The 21,994-nt window shown below is 39.7% G+C and overlaps 1 long non-coding RNA gene across 1 annotated transcript; it reads left to right on the top strand.

Moving 5' to 3' along the window:
- The first annotated feature begins 1,062 nt into the window (after positions 1 to 1,062).
- LOC111092275 lies at positions 1,063 to 12,150 on the top strand. Its single transcript, XR_005378181.1, has 3 exons — positions 1,063 to 1,319; positions 7,174 to 7,265; positions 11,993 to 12,150. It is a non-coding gene; the product is annotated as an uncharacterized LOC111092275 (long non-coding RNA).
- Positions 12,151 to 21,994: the final 9,844 nt, after the last annotated feature.

Here is a 21,994-nt window from a genome sequence, read left to right as displayed (position 1 = left end):
TCTCAGGCCGAATTCATAGATTTTCAGGATGGTTTGAAGGTTATCTAGGTAATTTGGTGGGGACAGGTGGCTTGGGGACCTGACTCATCTGCCATCCTGCCCCTCCTCTCCCTACATCTATTGTTTGATGGGGAAGGCAGCAGGGAGGAAAATGAAGAGATGTATTTTTGACAAAAGCTCTCTTACTCTCTAGATATGATGCTGATATGTTCCTCAGTTGAGCTTAGAATCCTGAAAGAGATAAAAGGATGAAATTCATTGAAAAAGAAAACAAATTACAAAACAAAAATAAGCAAAAGTAAAAAATAAGGAGATGCATATGAAAAAGAATCATCTTGTCAAAGAGAGAATTAGTGAATTCTTAACAACAAAATTGGCAGTTAAATGATATTTAAAGGGGAAACTGCTGAGAATTTCCCAGAGACATTAGTTCTTTTTTTTTTTTTTTTTAAGATTTTATTTATTTATTCATTCATGAGAGACAGAGAGAGAGAGAGAGAGAGAGAGAGAGAGGCAGAGACACAGGCAGAGGGAGAAGCAGGCCCCATGCAGGGAGCCTGATGTGGGACTCGATCCCAGGTCTCCAGGATCACGTCCTGGGCCAAAGGCAGGTGCCAAACCGCTGAGCCACCCGGGCTGCTGGAGACGTTAGTTCTTATATTCAAGTTATATAAAGTTCCTAGCAGGATAAGTAAAAATAAATCCATACCTGCCTATAAAATCTTGGGTTAAATCTGGACTCTCTCCTACTTAAATGTGTCATATTTCAAGTTACTTTATTTCTCTAAGTGCCAAGTTCTTTATTAAAGTAGTGATAGGTATAGCCTTTAGGAATTTTTTTAAAGGATTACAAATTCTTTGACACTTCTCCTAACAAAAGGTGAGGTCTGTGTCCCCTACTCTTGAACCTGAGCAAACTTGTGACTGCTTCAGTCAGTGGAGTATGGTCAGATCAATGCTTTGTGATTCCTAAGGTTAAGTCATAAAAGGTCTTGGCAGCTTCTGTCTGGTGCTCTTGGAATAGTTGCGCCTCCTTTAGGGTGCTACCTTTCAGAACACAGCTGCTATCCCTCTGAGAAGCACACATTACATAAGGAACTATGTATGGGCACACCAGTCAAGTCTAAGCTGAACTCAGCTTTTAAGTCATCCTATGTTAGGTACCATACATGGGGGTGAAGAAATGTTGTGCAGGTTTCAGTTCCCGGCTCTTAGCCATGCTGTCCTGGGAGAAGACTGAGATGGACTGGTATTAGTGACTCGGGAACCCTGGACCACAGGCCTTGAAAGTAGATTTTCTCAGGAATGAGTATACAATGGTAAGATAAGAAAGCTAAGTATGGGCCTAGAAAAATCCCACTAGTAAAGGGAAGGGCTGAGAAGACAGAGCAAGAATGCTCCAAGAGGGGAAAGGATGCATGGCAGGAGTCCAAGAAAGGAGCAGCACTGAAAAGGAATTTGGAAACATATCCATCCCTCTCCTATGGGGCCCAGTCTTTGGGGGCAGGAAGAAGTTTAAGTTGGATGTTAACAACATAGAACTGAGTAAAACTATAACTGGACCCATAGCTACAACATGAAAACTCTGCTGACATATCCAATTAACATCTCTTCTTCTCATTAAGGGCTAAGATTCCTTCTCCCAGGAGAGCTCTCAAGTTTATTTGCAACAAGGAGAGATCTAATTGTTTCTAAAAAGTGTAATCTTTCCTGTTAAAGCCTGAGACATGCCAGACACGGAAAAGCCAATTTGCTCACCCCTTTATCCCTTCAAAGAGATGACTCTAGAAAAGCTCTCTCTAAACACACCATGACCTCCACCGACACGTTTACCATACTGAGCCTCCACTTCGCTTCTTCACATGCAGACTACCTCTAGAATTAGTCGCCCAAACTGGGTCATGTGGTTGGAAAGAAAAGAATGATATCCTCTTTTTATGTATATTATTAAGGATTGTGTCTGTGACCCAATTCCTTCATCTATAAAAGGGAGAGAATTCAGCGACTATGAGCTCTAAATGGAGGGTGAGGTTCTGAAGGGATTTCAGCTGGGGACAGGAGAGTAGAACTTGCAACTCTGTGAATGACAGACAAAGTTTACTATTTTGAGGGGAGATTTCTGGGTGGGGGACTTCCAGAAGTTAGATGTGGGCAGGATATCATTTTAAAACAGAAAACTTATTTTAAAATGAAAGTAGGCCAAACCTTTTCATTGTGATTTTATATTTTCTTTTTAAATATTATCATCTCACAGAATGAGCATTTGGCTTAAATATGATCTCTGAGGTCAATGACCTGACAACACCATGATCTCAACCCTTCCCCTGGGACTGTCCTTCCTTCCCAGGCAGTCTTCTCAAAATCCTTAAACTCCCAGCCTTTTCTGTCTCCCGGAACAGCTCATTAGCTATCTCAAGAAGGTAGATTTTCTTCTATAGGCTACTAAGGCAAAAAAAAATTAGATCCCTTTTCAAGACATAAGCTTAACATTTGCTCTCAGAGTTGTTGCTTTTGTTCTCTTGCATTCAATGACCTGTATGGGGCTGCTTTCAAGTGTTTTCACTAAGTGTTCCAACTTGGTATTGGAGGGAGGGGGGGGGTAAGATTGAGGTTCAGCAACATGAGCTTTTACCCTTGTGTATTGTGTGGGCAAGTTTTTTCACCTCTCTGGGCCCTGATTTCCTCATTAACAAAACAAGATGATAGCATTGACCTCACAGGGCCTTTGTAAGGGTTTCACCTAATGGAATCAGTGGTCCAGCAGAGTGCCTGGCAAAGAGATGGTGTTCAATCAATTGTAGCAATCCCCTGAGTTCCTATTGTCTGCCTTGGTCCATTCTCCTCATCTATCTCTTCCTTTCTCAACCTTTCTTTCTCTTATTTACTTCTTCCTGAGATAAAGGACCAATTCCTCATCATTCCTCCCCCAAACAAATGAGCTATGCTTGGGTAAGTAGAGCAGCCTTCTGAGACAGTAAAATCAGGAGCTTTAAGCTTTAAGCCCTTCTTATGACACCCCTATAGCAACCCCAGCTATACTCAGTCCCAGGCAGAAGAGGTAGAGAGATTTTGTGAATAAGTGTGTCCCCTAGCACAGACCTGAATGTGGTCTCTCACGAGTGTCTTATTTCTGTGATACATAGGTCCTATGCTATTGAAGCAGCCCTAATAATCCCTGCCTGCCTTCTGAGTCCAGATTAGCTGAATGAATCTGGAGGCCTTTCTCTCCATATTCGCATTCATGCACTGAAGTTTACCAAGCAAGCCTAGCTCACACTGGGGAAGCTGCAGTGGGTTCTCCCTCTGGCTTGTTAGCACATCTTCACATAATCAGCCATGAAGACACAGACACAAGAGGCAGGTTGCTAACATTTCTTTTTCATTTGTCTAATGGGTCAAGAATAGGTATAGTGGCTCAGCCCCCACAGGATCCCACATGGGGAAGCAGCAGCTCCCAGATGTATGGAACTCTGAAAACCCATCATTGGTCTATCCTAGGTAGGGTAACTTTAAACTCTTATTTTTTTCTATCACAGGGAGTGGTGATTAGGAACATGTGTTTAAAAATTCAAAGGCTACTTCCCACAGTTTTGAATTAAGAAAATTAGAAAACTGTGGGTACCATGGATTCTTCCATTGGGATAGTCAAAACCCCACCCGGCAATTTCTGAAGCCCAGCATTATGATATTTGATATTAGTCTTCACTTTCAACATTATAGTTGAGACAGTTAAAAATGTTTATTTTTATTCTCGGCATTATATGTTCCACATGTTCTACAGAGTTCGTTCTCTAGGTAAATTCCATTTTATCTAAACTTATGAGGCACTGGTATAATCAGCCTCAGATAGGTCAATGCATTGATTTTTCTGTTCAAGCTCTCCATTTTGTTTTTAATTTCCACATAGGACTAACTTCCACGAAGACTTGTCTTTCTTTTATTCAGTCCATTATACCTGAGATTTAACACAGAGTAAAAAAATATTGATTTTTTGATATCCAGAAGTGTAACTGACAGTAGCGTAACTTTCAGTATAATTCATTCCCACAAAAAAAAAAAAAAACTGCTCCTCATATGTGAGGAGGTTGAGGAGGCCCTCATGTGCATTCAGGTTGAGGAAGCATGAACTTTGAGCTGTACTGACCCGTTTCACGGGATCCCCTGGAGACCAAAAGTAAGCATTTGCAAGACATCCAGCTGGACCAAGGGTGCGGGAAGGGAACCAAGGCAAGGGTCGCATGGAAGATCAAAATTGGCATCCCCCAAGTCAGTGGGCTCACACCCTGGGCAGGTGTGTTCTTGTCCAGAGCAAAGCTTTAGGTGATTTCTTCTCCGTACATGTCCTGCGTCTAACCCCAAGTCACAGTTTTTGCTGAGCTGTATTTTCTCTTCTGCCCTTTGTAAGGCAGCTCTGATTCCAGGCACTTCCTGCTCTCACTCACCCTTGCCTGATCTAGGAGCAAATTGCCTTGGTTCCGTTTGCCAGTCATGAGCGCTCCAGGGGAGTGAGCACCGCGGGCCGCTCTGCCTGTGCGGGCCCAGAAGGCGGCCCTCGGCACTCGAAGAGGAGCTTCCGGTACTGCTCTGGGAAAAGAACCTTTCCAGACTTTTAAAGCCGGCTTTTGCCCTACTTTCGGTCCAACTGGCAAGGGGGGAAAAGCCATATAATCATGGAGTTAAAATTCTAGAATCAGTGTGCTCTTGGAGCCCGTGTAATCCTGATTATTTAACCTCTGTTTCTAGATGATTGGACACTTAAGTATAACAGCCCTGAAAAGATGAGGCTCCATCCTATTTTAAAAAGCTCCTATGTGGAAGAGACATGGGAAATTTTTCTACTTTGTCCTCAATTTTACTGGGAATCTTAAATTACTCTTAAAAAAGAAAAAAAAGAACTTTGACATACACACAGATACTAGGTGACCAGTGTGGTGGCTAGAATGGAGGGAACAGAAGAAATCTCCTAGACCATAGAGCCAAAGGAATAATGTGGGGAAGGGGGCAGAAAGGGCTGTTAGGAGCTTCCTTGTTTGTCATGTGGCAGACATATTTTATTTGTGCTGGGCTGAACTTTACTCTCTTTATCTGGCTTTGACTCATTTATCAGATCTCAACATAAACATAAATTCCTGAGGAAAACCTCCTGATCCCCATGTGCATTAATACCCAAGTCATACACTCACTGTGTCCTGTACCCCTTCACAACGCTTGACGTGAATAAAATACTTTCGAGACTGCTTAATGCCTGTCTCCCTCCGGGGGCCAGAGCTGTGTCTCTCATGTTCATCCCTGCATCCCAATGCCTAGTGCCTGGCACTTCTCAGGCACTGGAAAAGTCCTTGCCAAAAGACCACTGGGTCCAGCAGACAGCAGAGGAAGAAGATATGGCTACTTGCTATGCCTTCAGCTGGTTCTTATGCTAGAATATTAGCAATTAGCTCCCCTGTGCCTATCTCAGGAAGATACCTGGCCGAAAATAAGCCCATAAGTAAAATCAGTACTTCCTTCTTGTCAAAAAGGGGCTCCCCTATGTGAGTGGCTCCTTCTCAGGCTATGCTTCTTAGACAAAGATGCCTTCTACAGTGGCCCACATCCCACAGAAAAGAGAAGCCCGGTGTGCAATAACCACTTTATGATGTTGGAGATCCAGACACCAGAGGAAGAAGTCACCATTTTAGATCAGTTTTTTGGCTCAATTACAGCTTTTGTAAACCTAGATATGCCCAAAAGCCTTTCTCTGATTAACCTCTGCCTGATACAATGTTTGACAACGGTGACTGGATATCTTTATAGTTCAAGAATCTTGAATTATAGAGGTCTGGAAAGATTGTAGTCATTCTTCTTAAGTATGAAAAGTAACCTTGTCCCCTGTTCAGAAGGATTTAGGACATGATTAAAAGTTCACCAGGCCTTATGACATCCCTTTTACTCTGTATTTCTGTGGTCTCATCTTTAGAGTGAGCAAATTCACATCGTTTCATAAAATAAAGAAACTCATCTCTGTTGTGAAAAATTATTGCCATCCCAATATTTTCTGCCATTTTACCTTTTCCATGGAGACCTCCAAGGGTGGGCATGGAAGTTGTGGATTTGCAGTACTAAAAAGGGGTACAGACACATGTAAACATGTGACATCTCCCAGCCACAAAAAGAGCAAAGAAAATCTCAGTCCCATACACACTTAAGTCTGTTTATTTTTTAGAAAGAAAAAAAAAAGATTCCTATCCTCCATGGCTCCGGATGTGCTATGTGTATCTCTGCTTTTATATGGCTGTTGTCTATCTCTTCTGAAAAGCTGGAAAACAAGTCTCACTTATTTTGAACAGGATAGCAATAAGAGACGGGCAGGAGGCAGCTTTCACAGAATAATGGGAAGGGCACAGAAATCTACCCAGCCAAGTCCCATGGGAAGAATAGACCCTTCATATATTTGGAACACACATTTTCTGTATGCTCCAAATAAGTGTATTTGATGCACGTAGGAGGTGAGTGTGAGAGGGAAAGTAGATGGGAGAGGAATTCAATGCAGTTTACTAGATCTGCTGGGCTGATTATGAACAGAGAGATTTTCCCAATAGGGGCTTTTCCATTTCTGGGTCTTCCATACTTTGAAATATACATATCAAAAGCATCAAAAATTCCCTGTAGCAAAACTTACAGCAAAAAAAGTCTCCCTTAAGTTGAAGCTTTTCACCTCTGACACCAGAAACTGTTCAATCCCTCACCACTGCTGGCGTGTAATGGAGAATTGCATCCATCCTGGTTCCATGAGTGATAATAGATACCACTCACACTCAGCTCCAGCTTTTCCCAAGGAGACATCAATTCAGACTTTTCACTTACTTCTCGTAAAGAACCCATAAAGCTGCCTCAACCACACAACAAAGAGATGTTCAAAAGCCAAGAAAATGATACTAAAATTACATTTCTGTGGTTTTTTTTTCCCTTTTTCTGCAGTTTCTCAAGCCTCTTCTCCATGCCCACCCCCCTGAGCTATTTTCCTGAAATTATCTCAAGTAAGAATGCTTTGTTCCGGCTTTGAACATTTTTCATCAAAAAGGGAACATTTTTAAGAAAGAGAGTAATAAATATTCTCCTAGGCATAAGATAATGCATTTTTGAAAAGTGAAAGACACACTGGGTTTTAACATATGAGTTTGCTCCATATTTTAGAATTCTTCTCAAAATAAGTTGTCCAAGAGTACCACAGCTGTGTTTCCACATCAGCAGCTCTGCGGTCTGCCCAACATCATTTAAGGAATAAGGTAGGACAGGATTCCTAGCTCTGGAAATCCATGTTGAAGACTATTTTGGTGAAGAATTGCATTTTCTTTGCTTTCAAGGAGCCAAAGAATGTGATTAGGCCTTCAGCTTTTTCTTATCTAGTGATTTTTAAGTTTTATAACTTTGACAGTGTGTAGATATATATGTATGTATAAGTAGCACTCACATATACAGAGGGTTGTTATATTCTATTTGCACTAGGTTTGTGTGTAACCTTAATTAATTAGTTTCCTTTCTTTTGTCAGATATTCAGAAAATTAAGGATGTCCATAAATGAATTAAAGGGAAAGTTGGTACACAACAGAAATTGCCCAGTGTGTCAGGCCCTGTGACAACAGTATATAGACATAGGGTGGTAGGGGGAAAAGTACTGGGTTGGCATTAAACAAAAGATTTGAACAGAACCTTAGCTTCTTTCTAGTTTTATGCTCTAGGAGTAATTTGTTTGACTTCTGTAAGCCTCAGTTTATTTATTTACAAAATACAGCTAATAATTCTGCCCTAGATCATAGAATAATTAAGAAGATTGGAAATAATATTGCTAAAATACCCAACATAGTGGCTGCCACATGTGGGCTCACTAAAAGTGTAGTTTGACTTCATACCTGATGATCATAAGCACTCAACATGAGTATTGCACGAGTGAATATGCAGTTCTGGTGCATAAAAATATACTTGTATATGAGTGACACTGTGAGGGCCACAGCTTATGAGCAGTTTATCCAAACTCTGACCTTCTGTGTCCTTGAGACATGCACTGCAGCTGTCAAGTGGTAGAGTGCTCATGGAGCTGCTGGTTTGCAAGCTCAGAGGAAAGCCTGTTGGTCCCTGGGAAGGTTTAACCTAGGCCACAAAGAACTCAGATCCAAAAGCACATTCTTAACCATGTGATTTCTCAAGAGAGACTTCTTTATTGCCTTTGAGAAGTGATTGCCTTTAGGTGTCCAGGCACTTTGAAATACTCCAAATTTCCCATCACATGTTTCTCCATCATGCATAAGGCATCTACACAAATCATCCCTAGATATTACGCTGGCCATCCAGCTAGCTGAAGATTCCTTCTAAACTCACTTAGCTATTCTGGATAAGCACCAGTATCTGAGTGTCCTATGGGGATAAATCGTGCTGACTGTCACCTTAAGTCTTATTGAGAATGGAATGGAGGTATAAACCAATCAATCAGTCCGTTGATCAATCCATACTACCAGCCAGAACTGGGACTAGATGTGCCAGGAACATAACCTTACACAGAGCCAGGTGAGGAAATGTGAGTCCTTAATTCATTCCACAGCCTCACAGTCTTGACCCAGTACTTAGCCATGGGCTTCAACCCATTCCCCATTCCATAGCCTGTAGGTCCTAGGTCATCTACCTACTGGCCCTCTAAGGCTTTAGTTAACCCACAGCTTGCTTATCTAGGCTGTGATACCCATCCTAACTTTTTAAGACCTTTCCAGGGGACAGATTCCCTATTTTATTCTCCCAATCACTAGCTAGAGTCTGACTGTGAATGCACTGGAATCCCAGAACCACAACAGAATATTTATTTCATTGTCCATAGTCTCTGTGCCTTACATACTAAATTAGAATTCTTAGTATTAATACTTCTTGAAATAATGCCTACTCTTTGGATATTATCTTGTCCTGAGCTTCAACTCTGCCTTACAGAGGATAATAATCACAAGTTGGTTTATTCTCCCAATGCATGCACCTAACTTCAGTGAGGAGGGCCTTTCCTGACCTGACCTTAGTGAGCCTTTCCATTGGCCTTTGGTCTCTGCCTGTCCCTCATAGGTCTGAGCTTGTCTTATTCTAGTACCATGTACTACGCTGAGGACTGATACACATCAGCTTTGTTTATCTTCCTCCACATCCTACGTTATTTCCTTTTTATGGACTAGAAAACAGTGATGTTTCTTTCTACCCATGCCTGAGAATCAAAACTTATTGGGTGAGGGAGATACATTCTCTTTCTCCAAGAGTCCTTGTGGAAAATTTCTTTTTCAGTTGCTATTTTGGGCAGGGCTCAATCCCTGAGCACTCTAAACTTAATATTCTCTCTTTCTACACCAGAAGCAAACCAGAATTGAGAGATGCAACCAAGACAGGGAACTGGTTTTCTAATTTATTACAGATAAAGACAGGAATTCAGATCTTAGTACCTCAAGCCACTGGGCAACCTTCAGCAGTCACCAGTTACAGTCAAAATCATATCATCATTATATGCATGATGTTTGGCATACAAACTGCAATGATCAAGAGTTGCTAAGACTCTTTTTCCACCCCCTCACCACATAACTTGTCAGCAGTTGACATTCAAAATCCATTAATAGCATTATACTTCATTTTCCCTCTAATTTCATGTTTTGACTAAAGGAAGCCAAAACACTAGTTTACTCAATTCCAAATATGACATATAAGCCAATCTAATGAATGTATCCATGTATGTGGACATGCTTTCTAACATATGGAAAGCAATAGGCTAAAACATATTCAGGAAAACACATTGCAGTTGCCTTTCATTTGGAGTAAAAATTTGGCCCAGCCTACAAAAGCTATATTAAAAGAATGAAATGTAATAAATAATTTGAAAAAAAGAAAAATGCCTTATTGTTAATAAAACGAGAAAGGAGACAGGCTCAAAGTGGAATGAGATTTCTATTCTCTCTGCAAAATGGCAACATTTTAAACAAGATAATGCCCTTTCTTCCCCTTCAATAAACAGCTATCAGTTCATGAGTCACTCTGTAAGTCTTCAATAGCTGGGCTCATACATACCATACACCATCTGTTCCCCAAATTTATGAAATCCTTGCCAATGTCACTTCAGCATTAAAAACTCTGACCTTTTTTTCCCCTCCCTTGGAATAAAACTAAAAAGGTAAGATGTGTGCATAGACTTGTAGAATTTTATAACAAGGACAAGGACAAGGACAAGGACAAACTAAAACATCTTTGTGATCATTTATTCTCAACAATTGTATTAATAACCTTTTTTCCGGTTAAGTAACAATGATTATGGTTTTCAAAAGGAAAAACTCAACAAGTCTTTTTAGCCCCAGTTTAGCCAAAATTATTTTTTATCTGAGGCAACACCAGATGATTTGCTTAGAAATACAAAGATTTTATACATATGTGTGTGCTTATAACTATATGTTCTATATTATATATGTGTATTACATATAGCCACATGCTATATATTATATATATGTGTGTCTGTATATATATATAACATATGTGTATATATATACATATACATAAAATGACAGTTTTATGTATATGTAACGGTTGTTGTTATCAGTGAGATTCTATATTTTTAATAAAAATATTCCTGACTTTATAAGCAACTAATTCAGTCTTTGGGAACACATGTGATTTTTATGGCAATAAAATAAAATAAAATCACAGCAGAAACCAACTTTATTTGTTCCCTAATTGACTATTTTCCCTTGAGCTGACTGACTTTCTTAAGTTTTGAAATTCAATGTGATTTGGAGCATTATCTTATGCAAAGTTCACAGAGAGACCTGCTTCCGGTCGTGTCTGTGGAAAGCACTGCCCAATTTCCCTGGTATTTGAAAGAACAATTCTTTCTTTTCATACTTTGCATATACAGGTTAAGTCCAACTAAGGAACACTTAATATGAAAAAAGAACATTCTAAAAAAAACATCATCAAGATTCTGCAACCTGTAAAAATGATTTGGTTCACATCTATTTTGCAGATTCCTCTCCCTACCCCTCAGCAACTCAAACTGAATCTTGGTCACAATTTTAAAAAATAACTGCTTTATTATAATTCACATAACAAAACTCACCATTTTAAGATGTATAATTGAGTGGCTTTTCATATATTAATAGTTAATATGTCCATCATCACTAATTTTAGAATGTTTTCATCACACCAGTGAGCACTCACCCCATACTTTCCTCTCCTCAGCCGCTCTCAATGTCTTATATACTTTCTCTCTCTATGAATTTGCCTATTCTGGACATTTCATCTAAATGGGATTATATAATATGTTGTCTTTTGTGTTAGCTTCTTTGACTTAGCAAAGCGTTTTCACGGTTCATCCATGTTGCAGTATGTATCAGTACTTCACATTATTATTTTTTTAAGATTTTACTTATTCATGAGAGACATACATGAATACAGAGAGAGGCAGAGACACAGGCAGAGGTAGAAGCAGGCTCCCTGAGAGGAGCCCGATGCGGGACTCAATCCTGGGACTCCAGGATCATGCCCTAGGCCAAAAGCAGGTGCTCAACCGCTGAACCACCCAGGCATCCCAACTTCACATTACTTTTATGACCAGATACAATTTCATCATAAGGCTGTACTATATACTGTTTTTCTATTCATCAGTTTATGATTATCTGGGTTATTTCCAATTTCTAACATTATGAATAATGATGCTATAAACATTCAACTGCAAGGTTCTGTGTGGATATATGTTTTAAATTCTCTTGAGTACTTACTGAGGAATAGAATTGCTGGGTTGTATGGTAATTCAATGTTTAACATTTTAAGGAACTGCAACCCGGCTTTTCCAAAATAGCTGTATTCCTTTATTTTCCCACCAATGTGTGAGGGTTTCAGTTTCTCCACATTCTCGCTAACACTCATTATTGTCTTTTTTTATTTTAGTCATCCTGGTGGGTGAGAAGTGGTACTTTATTATGGTTTTGATTTGCATTTTTTTTTCTAGAGAGAGACTGTGTGTGCAAGTGAGGAGTGGAGCCAGACAAGGGGCTCAATTCCACAACCCTGTGATCAGGACCTCAGCTGAAATCAAGAGCCAGAAGTTCAACCAACTGAGCCACCTAGGCTTTGCATTTCTGTAATGACTAAGGATACTGAGCTTCTTTTCATGGGCTTATTGGCCAATAATGTCTCTTCTCTGGAGAAATGTCTATTCAAATCCTTTGCCCATTTGTAAATTATGCTATTTGTAGTTTTACTATCTAGTTTAAAAGTTCTTTATATTATTTAAATACAAGTGCTTTATTATATATATATATATATATAATTTGCAAACATTTTTTTTCCATTCTGTGGTTTGTCTGTTCACTTTCTTCATGGTTTCCTTTGAGGCAAAAAGATTTAAATTTAGATGTAGTCCAATTGATGTATCTTTTTTCTTTTGTTGCTTTTGCTTTTGGTGTCATATCTAAGAAACAATTATTGCCTAACTAAAGGTCAAAAAGATTTGCTCTGACATTTTCTTCTAAGAGTTCATTTCTACGATCCATTCTTTGTTCACTCTTTTATCTACTAACTCAGCAAACTATGGACATTGTTTTCACATTTCTCATTATCCAAGTTGGAGTTTGCTGATTAGGATGGTCAGACACACCTGCTTAATGATGCCATGTAGTTCAAGTCACTACCAATTTAGTTCTGCTTCTAGACTACTTCTAGAGAGGACTGTTCACGTCCTCTCAGTTCCCACGAACGATGATAGCAAATCAGAAGTGCAAACCCCCAAATATATATTTTTTCTTTTCACAGAACATTCTTTCAAAAGAAAGCACTATTCTTTTTCTCCTAGGTTTTGAAAACAGTGAAATTTACATATGATTTAAAACACCACTACTGATTCTATTTCTATCCTACCACAGTTTAAGAATCTCTAGCATTTGAAACATGAAGCTACAAAATTGAGGTGTTCAATATTTTAATCCTTTTGTATCCCGAAAACTAAAACAGGAACTGCAAATACAAAGTATTGAAACATATTCATGGGATTCAAAACATCACAGAGTTTCAACACCAAATAGCTAGAAAATTGTCCCTTTCCTTTTCTTATTTTTTGCTTTGCCAGAGATCTAGCTGGTAAGTTACTATTTCCTGGCCTACTTTCCCTATTGAAAATAAAGACACTGACATTTATTTCCTCCTCCTCTCAGGGGACTAACGCTATTTGAGAAGCCTTAGTATGTTTTTGTCTCAGAGCCTTGAGAAAGGGACAGAATGGACAACCCAGAGTGTCACTAGAGCAGAGAACAATCTCCACAGTGTGTGTGGTGCATGTTCTGATAATGAACAGCAGACAAATTTTTTCCAGAGCAATAGCAATATCCAAGAACACCATGCCACAGAGAACGGTGTGAATCAGCTTCTCTCCCTTACCTGTCAACACACAGTCTGCTTGGAACTATCTGTTCTGGACTATCACAGAATCTTGCCTTTTGTGTGAATTCTGCAAATTGGCAAGTCATTGTTCCATGCTCTGACTCCTCTCTGCTCTACTCCTAAGGAAATGGTCTTAGGACTACAGTTGAAAAATTCATCTTTAAGGGAAGAACCCTTGGTCATACTCTTGGTGATGAATGCATATCACAGCATGGCAGAAGCTATAGTTTACTGTAGGATAGGAAAAAACAGTATATTGTATGTATGTATATTCTACATACATAATTACATATTAATTTATTTACATCTTTAAACCAAGAGCTAATATGGTGAAATGATCCATTTTAAGTCCGGTTTGATTAAATAAAGAAACCAGAAGATGGGAAAACTCTGTACTTCCATTGTTGTGTTTTTATATTGCTTTCCTATTTCTGTGCAGTTGAAACCATAACAGCAGAGAGATTATATCTGATGAATCAAAAAAAATGAAAATACAGCTGGACGAATGAGTGAGTGAGGTATTTGTGACTTCTATGTACTATGTCACTTCATAATATATAGAGAAAGCTTGCTGGGTTATATACTTTAGATCTGGAAAGTCCCTTGAATTTCTTTGGGGTAAAGTTGCTGTGAACAATACAAAACAGACTTTTTTCTGACATCAGTTATATCTTATAGTCATAAATTCTATAAAAAGGACAAAAGAAGAAAAATATTCTAGCAAATAAATTTCATGGAATTCAGGAAAACAGTTTAATGCAAAACGTGTTGTAAATATGGAGGATTGTGAAGTCTGTTCTCTGCCCTATCCCTAAAGATAAGTGGGCTTGTTTGGAAAGGTACAACTCTTACAGATAATTTGGTGACCTGAATTTATTTTTCATTTTAGCTCCTGAGAAATATTACGGGGATTTAATTTTTAAATCTTTGGGTGATTTTCAAATATCAAGTTTAATTTAGTTTAATAAACATTCACTCTATTTAGTACGTATCTTGTTTAATGTTCAAGTATCCATTGTATTTTGGTTTTAGTCTCACTTTTCAGGGGTCTGCTACCCTTTGGTGCCATGGTTCCATTTCTCTCAGAGGATCTTTTATATGTCAGAGAAAAGTAGAGTTGCATATCTCCAAGCACAAAAGGAGGAATATTTCTTGCTCTTTCAGCCCTCCCTGGCTTCATTTTCTGTTATCCAAGGAGCAAGCCATCAAAAATTAATGTTGAGAGATGACAAGTATCTTGGCTATTCAAGTCAGTAGCAAAAATAATAATTTTTTCATGGACTTTGTACTTTCATAAGTGTGAATAATTCATGAGGTGCCAGTTTGGGTAAAAGTCAGCTCAATGATAGATTTGAGCCAGTCCAGAAAATTTCCTAAGGAAAACTGCAATATAGTAGAGCCTCAACATTTAGTCCTGCAGTTAAAAAGCATCTCTATTCTTTTAGTCTTGAATTCAGATTCTTAAAATTGGTAAGTTAAAATTTCAGTAAGAATTAATTATTTTCTAACCTGGACGTGAACCTTGGTATTGAATTATTAAAGATGGTAGCCCCTAGGGATCTACCAAAAAAGAAGAATAGTATTTTGCCCGAGAATTAGTTCATTTTTACTTTTCACATCTCAAGCAGGGAGACAGACAGAAATTCCAGAGCAAGCACCAACTCAGCTCTTCCAATGTGCATTCAACCCCACTCCCAAAAACGAGAGTACCATACCTCAATCAAGGCTCATAGAAAGCCCAGACAAGGACAGCTAGAGGAAGACAACTGGAGAGAAAGCCATGTGGCCATGAACCCAAACAAAATATTCTAATTTAGTCTTTTGAAGTGTATGGCTGGAATCAATATAGTCATAAATAGTGCTCTGGTGGGAAGGGACAATTTTCTTCATACTAAAGTTTACATCATGAAAGACCACCTCACCAAACTCAGCCCCTCTGCATGGCCTTCAAGATCTTTTCTCATCTGGCCTCTTCTTCCCTCTCCATACTCAACTTCTCATTTGTTGGTCCCTACTCCACACCCACTGTACGGAAGTTCCAGCTGTCCCAAGCTTCTTTCAGTGCTCCAAATGTGCCACGTCCTCTCTGGGCTCCTGATAACATCATCCCTGCCATCTCAGTCAGTCACTGTTTCCCCTGGACACTCTCCCTGAATCCCCTAATCAGCCGAGATATTGGTACTCCATGCAGCAGACCTAATGTAAGATGTCTTCTCAGCCCACATGGGTACATGAGCTAAATTAGGCCAGTCAGATTCTCTCTTGAGAATTTGGTTTGGAACCTAGCATAATAACTCATTTTAGTTCATGTTAGAAATAAGAAGAGAGGTAAGCTCAGTTGGGTTGCCAGTGTGGGGCATCCATATTCTGCCATGTGTGTAAAGAAATAATAATAACAGTAATAGTAATAATAATAATAGCCAGCCTTCAAAGAAGGAAAGAGATGCCCAGAAAGAAACAAATGTGCAAGATCACATGGCTTCAGGAAGATGAAGAACAAGAAACCAGCTGCCTTTCTTCCAATAGCTCTGTTTCCTACCCTTTTGGTTTCCTGGGAATTACCTCTACCCACATTTTAAATCACCAGTTTTTGCTCCTTGTGGGTTTCTGTCACTTACATCCAAATGATTCCAGACTCAAACACTCCTCCTGTATGTGCTTATGGCATTCCGTCATTCTTCTAGCATTGTACTTGCCCCTCCTTTGAATTTGCTTATTTATTGATCTGGAGTTGTCACTGAGCTTTGTCTCCATCAGGACAAAGATTATATGTATCAGGGTTACAACCTGTGGCATGAAGCATTGAATATGTAAGAAAATAAATATTTGTTGAATCAATGAATGATTTCTTATAAAACTTCTGATGTTATTTGGCTTGGATGGACCGTGGAACATTCTCATTCTCTCTCCTCTGTGGCTGTCTAAGGTTTCAAGTCATAGCCCTGACTGTAAACATCCACCTAGTGTTTAACAAGAGGAAAAAAATCTATGCAGAGGCACCTGGGTGGCTCAGTCAGTTAAGAATCTGACTCTTGGGGATCCCTGGGTGGCTCAGCGGTTTGGCGCCTGCCTTTGGCCCAGGGCACAATCCTGGAGTCCCGGGATCGAGTCCCACATCGGGCTCCCGGCATGGAGCCTGCTTCTCCCTCTGCCTGTGTCTCTGCCTCTCTCTCTGTCTATCATAAATAAATAAGTAAATTTTGAAAAAAAAAATAATAATCTGACTCTTGATTTCAGCTCAGGTCATGATCTCAGGGTTATGAGATAGAGCTCCATATCAGCTCTGAGCCTGGTTATGATTCCTTCTCTGCCTCTCCACCCACCCCCTCCCCATTGTGCTCTCTCTCTCTCTTTAAAAAAAGGAAAAAATCTATGTAGGCCTTCAGATTTTTCCCCCAACTTAAAAAGAGTAAAAATAAAGACCAGAGAGATTCTAAGTGTCAGAGGGACTCATGGGCCACACAGGCAGCATAAGAAGGATGCAGGCAGACTCTAAGAGCACAGACCGGGTCCCCACTGACAGCCAGTGAAAGTAATGGGGTCCTCTGTTTTATAATTGCAAGGAGCTGAATTTGGCCAACAACCCTGAAAAAACTTAGAGCTGCTCCATCCCCAGAACCTCCAGAAAGGGATGTAGGCCTTGATGTAGGCCTTGTGAGCTTCTAAGCAATTGAACCATGCTGTTCCTAGACTTCTGACCTTCAGAATTGTAAGATAATAAATATGTGTTGCTTTAAGTGGCTGAATTTGTGGTAATTTGGTACAACAACAATAAAAAATTAATATATGCAATAACTTGGATGGCTCCCAGGGGACTTATGTTAAATGAAAAAAAAAATTCACTCTCAAAAGGTTACCTTTGAGTAAAGGTGAACTGCTCCATTTATACAATAGTTTTGAAATAACTAATTATAGAAATGGAAAACAGATTACTGGTTGCAAAAGGCTGGGAGAAGTGGGGAGGGAGCTGGATATGACTAAATGGCAGTGTAATAGATCCTCACCTTGAGGAAATTATTCCGTAACTTAACTGTAGTGTAGTTACGTGAATCTACACAAATGATAAAACTACATGCAACTAAATACACACACACACACACACACACACACACACACAATTGCATGTAAAACTGATGGAATCTAAATAAGGTCAGTGGATTGTATCAAAGTCAATAACCTGGTTGTGATATTGCAACCTATAGTTATGCCCGACATGACCACTGGGGGAAACTCTTCTCTCTGCATTACTTCTTACAACTACACGTTAATCTACAATTACCTCAAAATAAAAGGTTAATTAAAAAAAAAGGATTTAATAGATATAAAATGCATATGTTAATAGTAAAATTATTTTCAATTAATGTATTCCTGATATAAAAACCATTGTCTTCATTTAATTATTATCACGGAAGCAGAAAGATTAAGTATATTACATCATCATGGCTTTGACTTCAAAATGAACTGAAAAATAAGGTGAAGTCCACCTCTGCCAATTTGTTATTGTTCGCTTGAGCTTGCATTATTAAGGCTGTCTTTCAGCAACATTTTTTTTTTTCTGCAGAAATCTCTTTAGAGGACATTTGCCCATTTGGTGGCATTCCTTTCCTTAAAACTAGACAATGGTATTCACGAATCCACTTAAACACAATATGTCTGTTTGCTCTTGCTGCTGTAACAAATTACCACAAATGTAGTGGCTTAAAACAACACGAATTTAATATTTTTACCATTCTGGAGGTGGGAAACCCAAAATGGGTCTCACTGGGGAAAAATGAAGGCTTCGGCAGGGCTGTGTTCTTTCTGGAGGCTATAGGCGCAGCTCTGCCTCCAGGACTCTTCTGGCTGGCAGGAGCTGCCGGGATGTCTTGGCCTGTTGCTCCTCCCACAATCCTATGGCTCTGAACTCTGTTTTGGTTGCTACAACTTTCTCTAGGACTTTCCTGTCTCCCTCTTTCATTTACTGTCAGGCCTCTGGTGATTATACTGGGCCTACCCAGATAACCTTGGGTAACCTCCGCATCTCAAGATCCCTTTACTTAATCACGTCTGCAAATTTCCTCTTAGCGAGGCAGGTGATACCCACAGACCCCAGAGACTAAAGCACAGACCTCTTTGGGGGGCCATTATTCCACCTGCTGCACAGGACACACACACACTGCAGCCTGTTGCCCTGTAGAAAAATGTGTACAGACGTGTGGTGCCTCCCCTGGCACTCCTGTGACATGGCACTGGCGCTACTCCCCAGGACATCCCATGTACCGAGTCCCAAGAGCATTTCACGTGGAGATCTAGAGAAGGCACCAGCTTTGATCCGCGTACAAATATCGTAAAAACCCAATACCCCCTTCACATTGAGGTCACATCCTCTTTCCATGCCTCGCTGGACTGCTGTGCGGCCCCTGAGCGTGGGCCCCACTTGGAGGCCTCTTCTCTCAACAACCCCTCGCATCTGTGGGGCAAGGCGGGGCCACGGGGAACGTTTATTCAATGCAAACGGCCCTGTGAGGTGGATACAGTTTCCATCTTATGCCTCAGGACTCTCCAGCCTCGGAAGTTCGGGAGCTCGATGGAGGACAAAGCTCAAAATTGGCTGCCTGAAGAACCGCAGTCTGCGGGCCCAGCAAGCAGTTCTTCCACTGAGGCGGCGGGAGAGAGCTTCTGGCCAAAGAAGGAGCAAGGTTTGCCCTATCCAGGGAGAAAGCATCCTCAGTTTTCTAGAGCCAGTAACAGTAAGGGTGGTGCAGGCACAGAGCCTGGTTCAAAATGCAGGATGATTTCACACCCGCTGCTGAGGCAGCAACCGATTTCCTCACGTTCAGACCCTCTCTGCAACCAGGACCAGGTCTGGCAACCAAAATCACTGGGGCTCCAAGAAGTCAGGACAGAAAAGAAAAGCTGTATTGTTTCGGGCACATTTTCTTTTCTTTTGTATTTCATGAGGTCACAAATAGTTCTAGGGCTTTTTCCCCCTCGTGGCTTTCTTTTGCAGAGGATATTACAAATGATAGTGATTCCATGACAGGCATTCTTTTTTCCCTAAATGGTTCAGAGAACTCCAGAGGACACAAGGCTATTTTTATTCAGTGGCGCTTGGGAGTCAAAATAGAGGAAGAGCTGTGCACTGGTGTCCTGACAAAGGGAGCAAATGCATTCATGAGCAATCCTGAAAGGATGACACAAGCTAATAGAAAATCAGGGAAATGCAGATGTAATTATACAGAGAATCACAAGACATGGACTTAGAGGTAATTTGGAACAGCATGACTGAGCAGCAGAGGAATATGGAAATTTGTAACTGATAAACAGTAGTAGCTTGCCCGAATTTTGAGAGGTGGTTTGAAAGGTCTAATGGACAAATTACATAAAAGGCATTTAGTGGAGCTTAGCTCTGATGTTAACTGACTTTAATATGTAACTAAATGCTAATTTTGGCCCAATGCATCATTTCATACATTTGATCCATGGAGCTGGAAATATTGATCTTTAGATTGTTGTGGAACAAAGTAATTAGACTTATAAATGGCTTTTAATCTACAAATAATGAGAACCAAATATTTGAAAGTGACACCAACATTGGGGCTTGCAAAAAGTATATAGGTTTCTGTTTGCTGGGATAATTATCCATTTGTGAGAGTTGCATATGCAAGCCAAACCTCCTAATTGATTTACTTAGAAAATTACATTGAGGTCACATTATATTAGCAAGGGAAATGGAAAGCAGAATTAATGACCTTGGTACTATAAGCTAGAGTAAACAAATGTTGCTTCAATTATCTGATTCTTTCAGATGAGACTTTCAGGTTGTAAATCATCTGAATTGCATTGTTACTGAATTTCACTTCGCCAAATTAGACAAAATCTGAAAGAGTAAGGAAGCCCCCTCCTAGAGGACTTGTTGAGGGACTTCAACACAGCTGAATTTGTCAGAATATGTTTTATATACTGGCCAAATATTTGACCAGCTCCTTAACTTTCCAGTTTTGTAAAAATGTAATTATAACAATAGAATTATACTGGGAGTATAATTCAAAAGAAAGTTACTTTGGACCTGGGATAATTTACTTTTATTTTTCAAAGGGTTTGTGTTTGAGATGCCTGAAAATTTTAAAGCCATGTGGGAATTAAGAGCTATTTAACCTAGTGATATCTATTCACCTATTCACCAGCCAACAGTGCTTTTGCTGGGCTACCTGCCTATGAATTTATAGGTAATTTCCCCAACTTCAGACAGGAAAAAAGTTTTCCAGGAGGGGAAAAGCCTTCAGCTTTTGTTATTAGTTTTTTAAGTACAATTTCTAGGCCTTGTCCTAGATATTCTGATTGAGCAGTTTTGTCCGTGGGACTCTGAAATGTGTATTTTTGACAAAACATCCCAGGCAATTCTTTGATCTAACTATTTGTGGAAACCACTGATGCTAGTCCAACCTCTTGAGTCTTTGGAGATGCAGAATCTGAAGGCTGCCTTGTTCAGAGTCAGATGAGGGAGGAGAATCTGAGCTCCCTAAGGCCTAGTCCCTTGCAGTTCCTTCACCAAGCAGGGCCACTGGTGACATTCCTTCCATCCCCCGTGAATGTGAATTCAGAGTGAAAGGAGTGTGAGGAGGTGCTCAGCTCTGCATCACAGGCAGAGGGGAGGATGGCTGGCACTAGGGTTGATTGTTAATTTGCCCCATTTCCTTCTTTGGGAAATCTTAAAGAAAAAAGTTTCATGGGCTTATACTTTAATAAATGAAATCCTGGTTGAAAATTGGAGAATGGGTTAGATAATATCTCAATGGTATCTCTTCAAGCCCTGAACATTCTATGCGCCTGCAATTTAGTCACAAAAGGAACCCATTTGCTGTTTCACTTTCTTCTGTTAAGATGCTTTTCCCAGAAGCTTCCACAAATGGACAAACCTTACTTTCCATCACCTTATTTCTACGTAGCTTTTCTTCTCTGAAAGGATAACTACACTGTAAACACTTATATATGCAAAACCCATCCCTCCCTGCCTTTGACACTTAACACTTTCAGATCAAATCTACAGATAGCCTAAGTGGCTGGGCTTGCAGCTGGTTTAGCATAAATACAACAGCACCACCTTGTGTTGCATTCCTGAGAGAATATACCTCTAGAAGGACAAAAGCTTGGGTGAGGAGAGGTGCCTCAGGATACAGCAGCCAGGCCTCCCATTTGTACTATTGAAAGCAATTATGGTTTCTAGTTCTTGTAGGAATTACCAGCCTACAATTTTCTCCTATAAAATTTACGTATATTATTATATGTACTAAATCTACATGTAAATCTAATATAGAATTGTTTTCTATATAAATATATATCCTATAATATTTATTACATATTTTAAGATACATGTATTAATAAAAGCCTAGACAAGCACAATGTTTTAGCAAATATTTTAGAGGGAAAAGTTACAGTCAACTTTAATTTCAACATACTTGAAGGTAAAGGCACATTTAAAGCTGTTGAGATGCCTCGTTCTCTTTCTGACACTTTTTTTCCCTAAAGATTTACCCATATTTGGAGAATTAGTTCTTAAAGAATACATTTGTCTGCTAAGTGGAGAAAAAGGTTT

The sequence above is a fragment of the Canis lupus genome, chromosome 25 (genome assembly GCF_011100685.1).
Source record: "Canis lupus familiaris isolate Mischka breed German Shepherd chromosome 25, alternate assembly UU_Cfam_GSD_1.0, whole genome shotgun sequence".
NCBI classification, from domain to species: Eukaryota; Metazoa; Chordata; class Mammalia; order Carnivora; family Canidae; genus Canis; species Canis lupus.
The sequence above is the reverse complement of the archived record's forward strand: the minus strand, read 5'-3'. Positions and strand labels throughout refer to the sequence as shown.